Source organism: Silurus aristotelis, assembly GCF_946808225.1.
Source record: "Silurus aristotelis genome assembly, chromosome: 24".
NCBI lineage: Eukaryota > Metazoa > Chordata > Actinopteri > Siluriformes > Siluridae > Silurus > Silurus aristotelis.
Window position 1 is genome coordinate 11,240,092 of NC_139597.1, and position 16,499 is coordinate 11,256,590.

The 16,499-nt window shown below is 37.4% G+C and overlaps 1 protein-coding gene across 2 annotated transcripts in view; it reads left to right on the forward strand.

Moving 5' to 3' along the window:
* Positions 1 to 16,499, forward strand: part of LOC310719119 (potassium voltage-gated channel subfamily A member 5) — a 50,797-nt gene that overhangs the window by 32,616 nt on the left and 1,682 nt on the right. The window contains exon 2 of one of the 2 annotated variants that reach the window (XM_083528546.1): positions 11,701 to 12,362. The exons of the other annotated variant lie outside the window; for it this stretch is intronic. The gene's annotated coding sequence lies outside the window, so the exon portion shown is untranslated. Of the gene's footprint in view, positions 1 to 11,700; positions 12,363 to 16,499 lie in introns of those variants that run through there. 2 annotated transcript variants of the gene reach the window in all.

A 16,499-nucleotide genomic window follows, 5' to 3' on the forward strand; every position in this document is an offset into this window, starting at 1 on the left:
TATTGGAAATCAATATATAATGGGTAAGAAGTACATAGATAATTCCAAGTACACCACTTTTACCCAGAATACAACATATACGTAAACACCATGACATTTAGCTGTCTAATATCATCTAATATAGCACCTATATATTAGGATTGTATGTTCACAAATGGCTCTGTATTACTCTGTATTGTTTTCTGCTGGTGACTGTTGCATTTGGAAATTTTCTTTGCGACAGAGAAGTTCCCAGTTGTATTTAATGGTCATTTCCGAACATTGGTTTGATTTCTGTTATCAGGTTTGTCACATGTGGCAATATGTTGCCAAAGTATCATTCAGAGTTTGGTAATACAAATATTTTGACTTGGAAATTGCTGTTCACCAGTGTTCTCAATCCAATCCAAGTTTTCTAAAAAAAATTATAATAATAATAATAATTAGCAAACAATATCAGGACACAGTGCAAAACTGAGACATATTCAAAATGATTTGCAATTATTGCAGCCAAATATGGTTCTAACAAATAATGTCCAAGGGATTGATATATACGTTGCAGTTTTTAATGTTAATCATATGCCAATCATTTGAAAGTTTCATGGTGGTTAATACTTATGTCACAGTGTGTCAACTCAGTGTTGCCATTAAAAAGGGACACTAAAAAGGGACCTGATAATGGACAGCCAGGCCAAAGTATGGCCAAGAGTGGTTCTCAGGTTCAAGGTTACCCATTTCGACAGACACTATAGTGAATTTATGATGCTGTTGCTTTCTGTGTTTCCTGTTCACTCCAATCTCCTGTTAATTTGAATGTTCTGCAAATTTTTTTAGGCATTGTATTAGTGCCCAATGGTTTAAAAAGTATTCTTTAAATATTTAAGAGGTGTTGAATTTTTTATTATTTATTGGTGCTAATCCAACGGTCAAGAATAAAGAAACCATTTTAAGCACCATTTTATCTCAGACTGTCTTCCCCAAATAAAACTAAGATGCTATTTCTTACTAACACAAAATATTTTATTCTGCAGGAATTGTTTAAGTGATCATCTAGTCTAGAGACTAGAATAGTGCAGAGTGGTAGGAAAGGTAACAACCTCTAAATTGATTTACAGATTTGTTACTTATTATTTTTCGACTGCTTTACATGCATAACCATACACAGTACGACATGCAGTAAAATGCTTTTTATGACTTTGCTGTTACATAAAATAGAATAAGAAAATTGTTAAAACTTAAAAAAATATAGCAAAATAAAACAGTAGAACGGAGGAATAAAATAGAAATTTTCAACATAAATAAAATAAATCAATAAAAAAATAATAGAATCTGGAAGCTGAGTACTTGATAACTAAAGTACTACTTTGATGTATTCTTTTTAATTTGTGGTTTAATATATTTTCTTCTGCTGTTAATTTTACAGAAGGTAAAATATGTAAGCTATAAGCCTTACAGAAACGCATCTGTGTCAGCATTAATAATTACATTTCCCCACCTGCCAAATCACAGCGAAATATGCATATATCATGTTGAAAAGTGGATCTGTATGAAATCCAAATTGCTCTTTCACTGCAAAGGAGACCAGAAAAAAATTGCTGAACGTGATGAATTAAAAAAGAGAAAAGTGCTCTAATCGTTATCTGAGTGAACACATTGTGAAATGGAGGGCTGTACACTCATTTAGCCAATCTCCACAATACTTATGGCGAGAACAGCTTTTGTGATTTATGCAGCCATTTCTAGTAGCTGGTGGCTCAATGAAAAACATGCATTTTGGAAAACATGCTCTTTAGCAGGCCAACTGCTGCCGCCATTATTACACGATGTGAACACCCATCACTAAAACACCCCTAAACCTCAATGAGACATTTATTTCAGTTGGGACAGATGACTATAATTTGACACTATTGTTACATAGAATTGATATAGTATATCCAGGTGATGAGAAGGAGGAAGAAAGAAAGAAGAAAGAAAGAATATAAAATATAAGATTGTAATGAGTCTAAGAAACAAATATATAATATCTATTCGGAAGAAAGTTGGAAAGAATTTAAACACATTATAACAATAGAAATGGCAAGAACATAAAAAATATTATAGATTATTTATAGCAAGAGAAAGAAAGAAAGAAAGAAAGAAAGAAAGAAAGAAAGAAAAAAAGAAAGAAAGAAAGAAAGAAAGAAAGAAAGAAAGAAAGAAAGAAAGAAAGAAAGAAAGAAAGAAAGAAAGAAAGAAAAAGGGACAAGCAGTACAGACAGCCATAATGTACTTACACCATTGTGCTGTAGGATATTGACTTATAAATGAATGTGGTCATAAGGTCATATCCCATCAGTGACACGCTGTGGTGTCACACCGTCAAGAGTGACACTGTATGAATGCATTTTGTAGTGGCATTCTGCATAATGAACAATAACACTCAGTGGGATAAAAAAGCACACAGTGTGATTAAAGCCCCCAAAAACACACACACACACACACACACACACACACACACACACACACACACACACACACACACACAGTTTCCCTGCGAGAACAGTGCTGAGAGTCCACCCACGTATCCTCCTCAAATCACTATCTACAACAATCAGACTTTAACCAAAGAGGCCAACCAGGGAAGACATGTCATTTAACACACACACACACACACACACACACACACACACACACACACACACACATACATAAACATGTACTACTACTACAGCATTATGCGTGTGCTGGTCCCCTCCCACATAGGTCTGAAAAGCACACAAATCGTCACATGTCTTTTCCCACACATCAAAACACATCCATCATATATCCTTCCATAATCACTCATGCATTTTCATTTGACATACTCAAGAACTGTTTTCAGTCCTGCCTAAGACTGGTTGCCTGTATTTTATTTCCCACATTAAAAGGTGGCAGAAGTCATACAACCCTTTTAGCCATTGAACTCCCACATCCTGGCACATAACCATCCATGTGCTGCATTATTATATATGAGGGTACTGATTTAATTACTTAACATGCAGCCACTCAAAACATTGTGCAGTGTGTATATACTCCAAACACCACACTTCGGGATTTTGCAGATTTTATATGTAGCAGAAGAAGACACCAGCTGTCAGGTCCTCATGCCCACACTTTGATTGACAGGGTGTTTATTTTATTGCTATAGTTCAGTTCTTTCTGCATAATTACACAGTTTAAATACTGCTTTTTTTCTGCTCATATTTGCAATAAACAGTATCTGAGCAGGGAGTGTTTTAAAAGTTCATGTTTCCTGAGACATTTGTTTTCTAATTAATGAAGTAATCAATCCAAACTGGTAGGAAAATTGAATATATTTAAGTATATTAAATTCAATATAATGAAAGAATATATAAGCGAGTCTGCAATGTCAAAAACACAAAATTAAACATAGGCGGGACAAAAACAGCATTGTAGTGAAAATTGGTGATAGTCGTTAAAACTCAGTTTTAAAAATTTGCCTATTATTACCTCCTTAGCAGGAGAAGAGAGTGCAATTTTATTCTGGTTATTACCTTACCTCTTCTTACTTACTAAGAATAACTACAGTATTTCAACTATAGAGTTTTTCTGATAATACATTATTAGAACAAATGTTTGAGGACACCTGATCATAAGATTCATCATAATTCCCCATTTCCTGTTATAATAACCTCCAAACTTCTGGGAAGATGTTCCACTAGATTTTGGATGGACTTGTGGAGAGTTGTGCTGATTCAGCCACAAAGGTGTTAGGAGGCCTGGGGTGCAGTCAGAGTTCCAATTTATCTCAAATATGAGGTTGAGGTCAGCGCTTTATTCCTTTCAATGTAACCTATATCTTCATGGAGCTGGCTTTGTGCACTGGGGCATAGACATGCTGGAAAAGGTTTTGGTTTCCTAGTTCAGCTAAAGGGAAAATGTAATGCCACCACATCCAAAAATCCTATACAATTGTGTGCCTCCAACTTTGTGGTAACAGTTTGGGGAAAAACCACATATAGCTGGAAAAGTCCGGTGTCCCGTTATCGCCTAATTTAATTTATTTCACTCTTGTTTCAGTACTTTACAGAATGTATTTTTGTTACTTGTGTATAATTTTGTAATTATTTACAGAAGAGTGGAGTGTGCTATGTGACCTAGGGAAACGGTTTGAATGCTTTGAGTTGCTGAATTGTGCAAAATATTATATTTTGACATCTTTACTTTAAGAAAACATATTTTCCATATGAAAAGTGTTGAACAAGTTTATTATACAAAAGATATATACTGTGTATGAAGCTTGTTGAACAAACTCAGCAGTAAGTGATAGTAAACTCTGTTGTAAATTTATATTTATTGACATCAGTGTTGATTTCCATTAGGTAAAGCATAATAGGTTATTAATACAGAGGTAGGGATGCATTAGTGGGGTCGGACTGAAACATTTTAGAATACATAAGGTAGAAACATTAAGTTCTCAGTACATTATTTATTTCTGGAGGTAACTAGCATTTAAAATGCTTTGCTTTTCCCTCTGACTGAGATACAGTATGTGTGTGGAGGTGTGGAGTTATTCTTTACTATTTTGAATTCATTCAAAATCAAGAGAAAAAAAAGGCACAGTTTACATATTTCCCATGGTCCAGTGATCATGTGCTGTAAGTTTGATAACTCCAGCACCGAAGGGTGATTCAGTAATCCCATTTCATATATTGTGATTACCCTAGATTGATTTCTGCTGGAGGAGACTAAAACTGATGAATGACTGAATGTGCTCTATATGATAAGCACCTTGACTTGGATTAGCAGAGCAGGCACTTCCTGCTTCATCTTCCAAAAGTCTAGCATAATAGCTAATGTAAAGGCAATAGATAGTGTTGCAACTATAGCTGCAGGATTCCAGGTTTGATCATTAACTCTTTCATGTTTGCATGCTCTTAATATCAATAGTTTCCTCCCAGCTCCCAACAACATTCTGTGGGGCAAATTGGCATTTGGTGTGTTTGGACCTGCTATCCATCTATTGTATTTACACCTCATGTTCAGTGATTGCTCCTGACCACTTTATCCAATGACCCTGAGGATAAAAAGGTTATGAATGACTAATGACCTAATGTAATGCGCCAGAATAGAACTGAAAAACATTTCTAAAGATTCACACTGCACTATATAACATTTGTTAATTGTTATGCGAGTAATGCCCTTTGCAGTAGTGATATCATAGAAGGCTGCAATATGCAAATAAGCCCTATGACTAATCATTAAATGAGAGCTGTGAGCATTCTGACTAGTCTCATTTAAAATGAGAGTTCCTGTGGGGGTTTGGATGAATCACAGCGTTCGCATCATCCAACCAACGGAAATTGTTTTCTTCAAACTAATTCAGGCAAAGTCTTTAACCATGAATATTAACAGGTTTACAAATGTGGTTTTAATAGGCTGCAGTTATTCATTTTTCAATATTGCATAAATACAGTTATATGGGGGATGAAAAGCTGTGACAGTGAGTATGCAGCATGTGTTAATCTTGTGGTACAGTTGTTCTGCTGAAGATTGTAAAGGTATTAGCACACACCGATGACAAATTTGCCAAATATTTATTATTATTTATTATAATTAGCATCAATGAAGGAATAATTATCAGAATTAATGATGAATTAAATTTCTTTCAATTATACTTATGATTTGTTGGTCAAATGTTATATATTATTTAATTTTTTTTTTTATTTTTTTTTTTAAGAATATCTAAATTTTTCAACCAAAACTCTTTTCATATGTTGAGTGTGATTCTAGATGTCCTCTAAACCTCTAAAGACACATTTTCTTTTATGTCATATGGCAGGTTAAAAAAAAAATCACAAATGCCAGAAGATGTGAAATTGATGATTTTCTGTGGATTAAGAGTTATCAGCTAAACTAAAAATGTGATAAACCCATCCCATAATTCCTTGTTTCTAGACGTAAAACCTTCCCTTAGGCAATCTCGCACAGCTCAATGTGTGTTTTTTTTTACGGCTTTTGTGACTGTCAACACATCTGTTTTGAAGTGTAGTTCTTCTTTGTCCTTCTCTTGTTTACATCGTCTGCTTTTGACCACTGACTCTTAGGCTCTTATTTTACAATATAACTGATATCAAGAGTGTGATTTATTTTTCCTTGCCACAGTCGCCCCAGGATTGTTTATCAGGGATAAATACACAATTCACTTTAATTCTTACATTCTACAAAGCTGCTTTGAATATCCATTGTGAAAAGTGCTATAGAAATAATCTTGAACTTGAACAAGAGGTAGGCTTATGGTGGTATTTCCGTACATCCATATTTATTTATTTATTTTATTTATTATTTACTTACTTATTTAATCTTAAAAGAATAAGGAATTATAATTTATATTTAATTTTTCATGTATATAATTTCTGCACATTTGCTGTGGTAAAGGTGACAAGCCTGTGTTACATATCAGTTACAATTTCCATAAATTCTTGGAACTTGGATCATCCAGAGCATTTTCACATTGTTTCTGTCAATCATTTTGTGTCTTCTGATTATTGAAAAGCATTAAACAGTTAAAGGGGATGAGTCTCACAGAGCACACAGAATATAGTGTGCACTTTAGACAGTAGCTATGTTCTTTAGTGCACAATGAAAACATCAGAAAGATCACATCAAATTCTTCTTTAAGACTTTGCAACGTTAGGTAGATAGAGGTGTGAGGCCATCTAGTGGAGATGCAATTGCCACTAGCATACCAGGCTAATCAGCAGCTTTATTTATGCAAATCTACGCCGTCAAAATGAACCACAAACTCAGTAATACTAAATTAACTTAATTGTTAAATGAATAGTCAATACTAAGTATATGTGTGATCTCTCAGATATTGGAGATTTCTTCTAAACGTCTTGATTTTAAACTAGTAAAAAGTGCAGTGAGACAATTTTATACAGACGCTTTGAATAAAAACAAAGGTGTCCTGATTCCTAATGACTGCTTTGCTTAAACAATATAATCAAGTGATCATATGACATTCAATACTGATTCTATGCTCACTACTTCTTAATACCAGACTTGCTGCCACCAAGTTATGTAAAACATCAGAACCATGACAGCTGTGTCCTGTGTCTGTTGCAAGACTTGGCTTCTACATGGGGTAAAATGCGTCAGTGCACTCTGTACAAGTCCAGCACTGGATTAGAGTGGTTCACCATTAAGTGTAGCATGTATTTAAATGTAGAAAGCAGCAGATCCAGAGTCCCCTGGTTGACCCTGAGCTCAGTGTACTGTCTCTGTGGAGTCTCATATGGGTCTTTGTGGATTTCTTCAAACCTCGTAAAAAAACATTTCAGCTGATGCACTGACAATGCTAAATTGGCCCAAGGGTTGAATAAATGTATGTGAATGTGTGTGCATGTATAAGTGTATGTGTGTGCATATGGAGCAGAAGCTCATGTAGCAAAATGCAGAGACAACAGTGTATGTGAAGAAAAGAACAAATATGTAATAGAAAACACTTGTTTCACTTGTCACAAAAGGATGCCAGCATAAAATTCTTATTTAAATGAAGCAGAAATGGAGACATTCACTTTAAAAACAGTTATCAACATTATCATCCCTACAAAGACATTATTCATTTAATAATTACATAATCTGATAATTGTCTTATCTTAATCAGAATCGTGGAGTCTATCTTGGAATTAGGCCAAGGCACAATTTCCATGAATAAGACAATAGTGTATTTCACAAACAAGATCAGACACACAATCACACCTTAGGGCAAGTTTGTGTAGCCAGTCCAGCTTATGGCCAGGTTTTGGAGAATGAGTAGAAACTGTAGAAACCTACATGGACATGGTCAGAACTACATTTATGGAGACTCTGAGGTTAATATGCTTTCCAGCATTTGTAAGACATAATACATATATATATATATATATATATATATATATATATATATATATATATATATATATATATATATATATATATTGGAATAGCCAGAATAGAATAGCCTTTATTTGTCACATATACATTACAGCACAGTGAAATGTTGTTCTTCACATATCCCAGCTTTCTTGGAAGCTGGGGTCAGAGCGCAGGGTCGGCCATGATACGGCGCCCCTGGAGCACACAGAGGGTTAAGGGCCTTGCTCAAGGGCCCAAGAGTGGCAGCTTGGCAATACCGGGGCTTGAACCCCCGACCTTCCGATCAGTAATCCAGCGCCTTAACCACTGGAGCCACCACTCCCCCCCATATATATATAGTGAGGAAATAAGTATTTGAACACCCTGCTATTTTGCAAGTTCTCCCACTTAGAAATCATGGAGGGGTCTAAAATTGTCATCGTGGGTGTCCACTGTGAGAGATATAATCTAAAAAAAAAAAAATTCAGAAATCACAATGTATGATTTTTAAACTATTTATTTGTATGATACAGCGGCAAATAAGTATTTGAACACCTGAGAAAGTCAATGTTAATATTTGGTAAAGTAGCCTTTGTTTGCAATTACAGAGGTCAAACGTTTCCTGTAGTTTTTCACCAGGTTTGCACACACTGCAGGAGGGATTTTGGCCCACTCCTCCACACAGATCTTCTCTAGATCAGTCAGGTTTCTGGCCTGTCGCTGAGTAAAACGGAGTTTGAGCTACCTCCAAAGATTCTCTATTGGGTTTAGGTCTGGAGACTGTCTAGGCCACACCAGAACCTTGATATGCTTCTTACAAAGCCACTCCTTGGTTATCCTGGCTGTGTGCTTCGGGTCATTGTCATGTTGGAAGACCCAGCCTCGACCCATCTTCAATGCTCTAACTGAGGGAAGGAGGTTGTTCCCCAAAATTTTGCAATACATGGCCCCGGTCAGCCTCTCCTTAATACAGTGCAGTCGCCCTGTCCCATGTGCAGAAAAACACCCCCAAAGCATGATGCTACCACCCCCATGCTTCACAGTAGGGATGGTGTTCTTGGGATGGTACTCATCATTCTTCTTCCTCCAAACACGTTCAGTGGAATTATGACCCAAAAGCTTTATTTTGGTCTCATCTGACCACATGACTTTTTTCCATGACTCCTCTGGATTATCCAAATGGTCATTGGCAAACTTAAGACGTGCCTGGACATGTGCTGGTTTAAGCAGGGGAACCTTCCGTGCCATGCATGATTTCGAACCATGACGTCTTAGTGTATTACCAACAGTAACCTTGGAAACGGTGGTCCCAGCTCTTTTCAGGTCATTGACCAGCTCCTCCCGTGTAGTTCTGGGCTTATTTCTCACCTTCCTTAGGATCATTGAGAGCCCACGAGGTGAGATCTTGCATGGAGCCCCAGTCCGAGGGAGATTGACAGTCATGTTTAGCTTCTTCCATTTTCTAATGATTGCTCCAACAGTGGACCTTTTTTCACCAAGCTGCTTGGCAATTTCCCCGTAGCCCTTTCCAGCCTTGTGGAGGTGTACAATTTTGTCTCTAGTGTCTTTGGACAGCTCTTTGGTCTTGGCCATGTTAGTAGTTGGATTCTTACTGATTGTATGGGGTGGACAGGTGTCTTTATGCAGCTAACGACCTCAAACAGGTGCATCTAATTTAGGATAATAAATGTAGTGGAGGTGGACATTTTAAAGGCAGACTAACAGGTCTTTGAGGGTCAGAATTCTAGCTGATAGACAGGTGTTCAAATACTTATTTGCAGCTGTATCATACAAATAAATACATTGTGATTTCTGGATTATTTTTTTTTAGATCATGTCTCTCACAGTGGACATGCACCCACGATGACAATTTCAGACCCCTCCATGATTTCTAAGTGAGAGAACTTGCAAAATAGCAGGGTGTTCAAATACTTATTTTCATCACTGTGTATATATATATATATATATATATATATATATATATATATATATATATATATATATATATATATACAGTGAGGAAAATAAGTATTTGAACACCCTGCTATTTTGCAAGTTCTCCCACTTAGAAATCATGGAGGGGTCTAAAATTGTCATCGTAGGTGCATGTCCACTGCGAGAGACATAATCTAAAAAAAAAAATCCAGAAATCACAATATATGATTTTTAAACTATTTATTTGTATGATACAGCTGCAAATAAGTATTTGAACACCTGTCTATCAGCTAGAATTCTGACCCTCAAAGACCTGTTAGTCTGCCTTTAAAATGTCCACGTCCACTACATTTATTATCCTAAATTAGATGCACCTGTTTGAGGTTGTTAGCTGCATAAAGACACCTGTCCACCCCATACAATCAGTAAGAATCCAACTACTAACATGGCCAAGACCAAAGAGCTGTCCAAAGACACTAGAGACAAAATTGTACACCTCCACAAGGCTGGAAAGGGCTACGGGGAAATTGCCAAGCAGCTTAGTGAAAAAATGTCCACTGTTGAAGCAATCATTAGAAAATGGAAGAAGCTAAACATGACTGTCAATCTCCCTCAGACTAGGGCTCCATGCAAGATCTCACCTCGTGGGGTCTCAATGATCCTAAGGAAGGTGAGAAATCAGCCCAGAACTACACGGGAGGAGCTGGTCAACGGCCTGAAAAGAGCTGGGACCACCGTTTCCAAAGTTACTGTTGGTAATACACTAAGACGTCATGGTTTGAAATCATGCATGGCACGGAAGGTTCCCCTGCTTAAACCAGCACATGTCCAGGCACGTCTTAAGTTTGCCAATGACCATTTGGATGATCCAGAGGAGTCATGGGAGAAAGTCATGTGGTCAGATGAGACCAAAATAGAACTTTTGGGTCATAATTCCACTAAACATGTTTGAAGGAAGAAAAATGATGAGTAACATTCCAAGAACACCATCCCTACAGTGGTAGCATTATGCTTTGGGGGTGTTTTTCTGCACATGGGACAGGGCGACTGCACTGTATCATTGAAAGGATGACAGGGGCCATGTATTGCGAGATTTTGGGGAACAACCTCTTTCCCTCAGTTAGAGCATTGAAGATGGGTCGAGGCTGGGTCTTCCAACATGACAATGACCCAAAGCACACAGCCAGGATAACCAAGGAGTGGCTCTGTAAGATGCATATCAAGGTTCTGGCGTGGCCTAGCCAGTCTCCAGACCTAAACCCAATAAAGAATCTTTGGAGGGAGCTCAAAGTCCGTGTTTCTCAGTGACAGGCCAGAAACCTGACTGATCTAGAGAAGATCTGTGTGGAGGAGTGGGCCAAAATCCCTCCTGCAGTGTTTGTAAACCTGGTGAAAAACTACAGGAAACTTTGGCCTTTGTAATTGCAAACAAAAGGCTACTGTACCAAATATTAACATTGACTTTCTCAGGTGTTCAAATACTTATTTGCAGCTGTATCATACAAATAAATAGTTAAAAAATCATACATTGTGATTTCTGAATTTTTTTTTTAGATTATGTCTCTCACAGTGGACATGCACCTACGATGACAATTTCAGACCCCTCCATGATTTTTAAGTGGGAGAACTTGCAAAATAGTAGGGTGTTCAAATACTTATTTTCCTCACTGTATATATATATATATATATATATATATATATATATATATATATATATATACATACATACATACATACAGTGCATCTGGAAAGTATTCACAGCACTTTATTTTTTTAACATTTAATTTAATTTTCAGCCTGATTCCAAAATAGATTAAAATCATTATTTTCCTTAAAATCCTACAAACAATACCCCATAATTACAACGTGAAAGAAGTGTTTCAAGAAGTCTCCCATTCTTCTTTGCAGAACCTCTCAAGCTCCATCAGTGCCACTTTCGGATCTCTCCAGAGATGTTCAATTGGGTTCAAGTCTGGATTTTGGCTGGGCCACTCAAGGACATTCACAGAACTGTCCCCGTAGCCACACTTTTGTTATACTAGCTGTGTGCCTAGGGTCGTTGTCCTGTTGGAAGATGAACCGTTGCCCCAGTCTGAGATCCAGAGTGCTCTAGAGCAAGGTCTCATCAAGGATTTCTCTGTACATTGCTGCATTCATCTTTCCATCGATCCTAACTAGTCTCCCAGTACCTGCCACTAAAAAAAACATCCCCACAGCATAATGCTGCCACCACCATGTTTAACTGTAGGGATGGTATTCGCCAGGTGATGAGCAGTGCCTGGTTCCTCCAAAGATGATGCTTGACATTTTGGCCAAAGTGTTCAGTCTTTGTTTCTCATGGTCTGAGAGTCCTTCAGGTGCCTTTTGGCAAACTTCTGGCAGGCGGTCATGTGCCTTTTACTGAAGAGTGGCTTATGTCTGGTCACACTACCATACAGGCCTGATTGGTGGAGTGCTGCAGAGATCTTGTTTTTCAGTAAGGTTCTCCGCTCTCCACAGAGAAACACTAAAGCTCTTTCAGAGTTCGGGTACTTGGTCACCTCTCTGACTGAGGCCCTTCGCCCCCGAACACTCAGTTTGCCTGGATGGTTCCAAACTTTTTTCATCTACAGAAAATATGGAAAAGGTGAAGCGCTGTGAATACGTTCCGGATGCACTGTACATACATACATGCAGAAATACATACATACATACAGACATACATACATACCTACCGTCATTTCCGGACTATAAAGCGCAATATATATATATGAGCCGCACCCACTGAATTTGACAAAGATTTTTATTTTAAACATAAATAAGAAACGTGGGGAAAAAGTAGCGGCTTATAGTCCGAAAAATACAGTACATACATACATACATACATACATACATACATACATACATAAAACTGCATACCCTTCTTTTAGAAAATATATGCATACTGTGTATCTAATTAAATACTTTAACATGAAATGGCATAATGTAGATTTGATAGATTGGCAGTAATGGTGCTACACAATGATTGCATTATAAGAGCATCAAAATAGAGATTTTTTTTTGTCAGTGTCTGCTCAGCAGCTGGTCATTTTTTTTTTCTAAATTTTCCTCGCTCTTACTATGATTGAAAGTGGGTTTGAGAGCAGCAACAACAGCACTGGGGGGTTCTGTTCACCTTCCCTCAGGCAGAGAAGGCCACTTAACATTCGCACAGGCTAGTCACAGCCCAGAGGAAAAGCAACGTCATGGGAGATTAAAGAGAGGATGATGGGATGTGTTGTGCAACAGCATGAAAGATAGCAGTGTTTTCTTAAGGTTCAGTGACCTGAAGAGAAATGAAGTAAAACAGGGTCCGGGCACACACTAATGGGGTACTGAGGGCTGCAGGCTGATAGAGGATTGATGTACATTCATGAGCTTCTGCTGACGTGCTAGATTTCACAATTAGTAAAGAGAATGCAGGGCATGACTTCTTGACAAAAAGGGTTGCAATATGACTACAATGTCATTGTTTCATACCTGCCAGTATTGATCTGTGTGGCCAAGTACTCATTACAAATAGTGTCAAGTTTAATTTGTAGAATTCAAGAGTTATATTCATATTAAGTTTGTAATCTACCGTACCAGTGTAGATTTATTCATTGCTAGAGACTCTAAGCACTTTTGTACCTTTTGTATGTCGCACTGGACAAGGGCGTCTGCTAAATGCCACAAATGTAAATGTAAATTTAAAAGTGTCAATGGTGGTCAGTTCAAGATAGAACAGTAAAGAGTCAGTAGATAAATATTTACCGCATTCACTTTTCCTAAACTTAAATCATTGTGCATCAAATCAAATGATTTTCCCTCCAATAAAGAAACCACCACTATAAATAAAAAAAAAGAAATGCACTCATTTGAAAACAAAATAGTAAAAGTAAAAAAAAAAAAAAAAAAAAAAAAAGATATATATATAAATAATTTTTTAAGATGTTAAGTGGAGCTTTTGTGTCAGGGTCAGAGCTAAAAACAGGGTTGTTGACTGCATTAAACTATATAGCATGAATCTACATAATTATAAAGCAGAGCAAAAAAAAAAGTTCATAACTCAAGAAAGAAAAGTCAACATATAGAACTCTGGGGAACCTGAAATACACGCAGGGCTCACAGGATTCCGGTGGAAGGAATAGGTGCTAATTCAGGACACAGGAACAAAATGGCGACATCTGGTGGCGAAAATGGGAAACGCACGTTAAAGGGAAAAAAGAGACCTAGCAGGATCCCTCAGATCCTAAAACGTTTCCATGTATTTTGAGAGCTGCTCAAAATGTCAGAGTGAACTTTTGACTTAAAATACCACATATGTAGAAATGTAATTAAATGTTCAAGCTAATCATTATGGATCTTAACTCTTTAGACATGTACCTACTTATTGGGGAATTAGCATTTGTTTATACATTAGCATTTGTTTATATGTTCCCCCTTCAAAAATATTAGAATGGAAAGGCACTTTGACCTCAAAAGAAAAATAGAGGACAATAGACCAGACTCTACAAAAGGAGACTGGCAGAAGAAAAAACACACAAAACATCTGTAACAAGCTGTATTACAAGCTTAGAAAAGCATCACAAAAGGTGACTGCAACAGTTTGGTGATGTCAGTTAGTCCCTGGCTTGATGCAAGTGATATGCAAACAAATATTAAGTGTAATGTGCTTTAAGATTATCTGTTTCCCATCCTTTTCCTCATGTAAAAATTGCATTAGGTCACATATCTACTGTAGATATAAGCATTACAAGATGAAGTAAAAATATGAAACTGAAATTCCGATCTATCATCTCATACCTTTTTGATTCAAATCCAAATATTTTTCAATTCTTCAACTCCATCTCCATATGCGGATACGAGATAGGAATCATTTAACACAATTCAACTGCTACTTATTTATTCGCTGTGATTTTTTTTGTTGTTGGTAAAAATACATTTTACAGTTCTGTTAAGTAGGTTTTTGCCTTACTAAGGTTAAGTGTGCTGAATTGATTATTTTAATGCATTCTTTCCACATGCATTTTTTAAATGATCCCTTTATGCAGCTATTTTACTTTTTTACTATTTATGAATTAATTTACATTTTTCCGGAATCTTCAGTTACCACTTTATCCTGGTCAGGTTTGCAGTGAGTCTGGAGTCTCTCCAGGGCATTCATTGGCCCACCGTCTTTTAATTATAGTACTTGAAAATAATTTTATATATATATATATATATATATATATATATATATATATATATATATATATATATATATATATATATATATATATATATACAGTGGGTACGGAAAGTATTCAGACCCCGTTAAATTTTTCACTTTTTGTTATATTGCAGCCATTTGCTAAAATCATTTAAGTTCATTTCTTTTCCTCATGAATGTACACATAGCACCCTATACTGACAGAAAAACACAGAATTGTTGACCTTTTTGCAGATTTATTAAAAAAGAAAAACTGAAATATCACATGGTCCTAAGTATTCAGACCCTTTGCTGTGACACTCATATATTTAACTCAGGTGCTCTCCATTTGTTCTGATCATCCTTGAGATGGTTCTACACCTTCATTTGAGTCCAGAAATTTTTGATTATACTGATTGGACTTGATTAGGAAAGCCACACACCTGTTTATATAAGACCTTACAGATCACAATGCATGTCAGAGCAAATGAGAATCATAAAGGTCAAAGGAACTGCCTGAAGAGCTCAGAGACAGAATTGTGGCAAGGCACAGATCTGGCCAAGGTTCCAAAAATTTTTTTGCTGCACTTAAGGTTCCTAAGAGCACAGTGGCCTCCATAATCCTCAAATGGAAGACGTTTGGGACGACCAGAACCATTCCTAGAGCTGGCCGACCGGCCAAACTGAGCTATCGGGGGAGAAGAGCCTTGGTGAGAGAGGTAAAGAAGAACCCAAAGATCACTGTGGCTGAGCTCCAGAGATGCAGTCGGGAGATGGGAGAAAGTTGTAGAAAGTCAACCATCACTGCAGCCCTTCACCAGTGGGGCTTTATAGCAGAGTGGCCCGACGGAAGCCTCTCCTCAGTGCAGGACACATGAAAACCCGCATGGAGTTCTCCAAGATCGTGAGAAATAAGATTCTCTGGTCTGATGAGACCAAGATAGAACTTTTTGGCCTTAATTCTAAGCGGTATGTGTGGAGAAAACCAGGCACTGCTCATCACCTGTCCAGTACAGTCTCAACAATGAAGCATGGTGGTGGCAGCATCATGCTGTGGGGGTGTTTTTCAGCTGCAGGGACAGGACGACTGGTTGCAATCAAGGGAAAGATGAATGCGGCCAAGCACAGGGATATCCTGGACGAAAACCTTCTCCAGAGTGCTTTGGACCTCAGACTGGGCTGAAGGTTTACCTTCCAACAAGACAATGACCCTAAGCACACAGCTAAAATAACGATGGAGTGGCTTCACAACAACTCCGTGACTGTTCTTGAATGGCCCAGCCAGAGCAATGACTTAAACCCAATTGAGCATCTCTGGAGAGACCTAAAAATAGCTGTCCACCAATGTTTACCGTCCAACTTGACAGAACTGGAGAGGACCTGCAAGGAGGAATGGCAGAGGATCCCTGAATCCAGGTGTGAAAAACTTGTTGCAGCCTTCCCAAAAAGACTCATTGCTGTATTAGATCAAAAGGGTGCTTCTACTAAATACTGAGCAAAGGGTCTGAATACTTAGGAC